General features: G+C 38.9%; 1 protein-coding gene across 1 annotated transcript in view; it reads right to left on the bottom strand.

The window, feature by feature from the left end:
- The window catches only part of LOC103203440 (myomegalin-like), a 286,474-nt gene that overhangs the window by 174,006 nt on the left and 111,501 nt on the right, over window positions 1-967 (bottom strand). The gene's annotated exons all lie outside the window — the stretch shown is intronic.

Genomic DNA, 967 nt, shown 5'->3' with positions numbered 1-967 from the left:
GGGTCCGACTAGACGGCACATAAAAACACAACATTCTCCTTAGGAGGATTTTCACACTTTTTCCTCTATCCAACCCCCAACACCTCCTTTCTCATCCTCTCTGCTGATCGTGCTTCCAACCTCACTGAGAATATTGGAACAACCCGAGGAGTCCCTGGCAGACTCCTACAGCTACATCTAACACTTACCAGCATCTATACTTGTACACTTTGCCTTTCCACTTGTACCCACAGATCAACTATCCATGCTCCTAACTAAAGCCAACCTTCTACTTATGCACTTGTTCTCATTTCTTCTGCCTCTCAAACACAACACTCCAGAAAGTCTCCCTCTTTTCCTTCTCCATCAATATTTTCCTTTCTACTGGAAAATTATTCTTAGTATTGAAGCATTCATTTAGCTTTTAAAAAGTCCTCTAGAGAACTATCTTTGCTGGTTCTTCCTCTTCTCCCAAAATTATTATTAGAGTGACCCAGGACTTAGTTGTTGGCAGGGTTTCACACTCATTCATTGGGGTTTGACCGCCTGCTAATAATTTGCATTTTCACTCCAGATATACTGAATCAGAATCTACGTTATAACAAGATTTCCAGGTGATTCTTATGTAAACATCTGGGGTTTGTGATAAAATGCTGATTATGATTCAGTATATCTGGGGTGGAAATGCAAATTCTCAGCAAGGGGTCAATCCAGAATAAACCAGTTCTACGCCCTGGTTATTGGTCTCTTTCTCTGCTCCTTGATAGTACTTATTTCTTTAGTGATCTCACACAGTCTCATGGTTTAAAACACCATGCTGATAATTTAAATAATGTTATATATTATTTAATATTAATATTTAAGTAATATATTTAATTTCAAATATATGCTGATAATTTATATCTCCTGTCCAATCTTTGGGAGCTCTGGTAGTGTAGTGCCTAAGGCACTTTACTGCTAACCAGAAGGCTGGCAGTTCAAACCCACC

Source organism: Orycteropus afer, unplaced genomic scaffold (genome assembly GCF_000298275.1).
Source record: "Orycteropus afer afer isolate SDZICR_OR568_19922 unplaced genomic scaffold, OryAfe1.0 scaffold00010, whole genome shotgun sequence".
Lineage (NCBI taxonomy): Eukaryota > Metazoa > Chordata > Mammalia > Tubulidentata > Orycteropodidae > Orycteropus > Orycteropus afer.
Note: the sequence above shows the minus strand (reverse complement) of the source record. Positions and strands in the feature narration are given on the sequence as shown.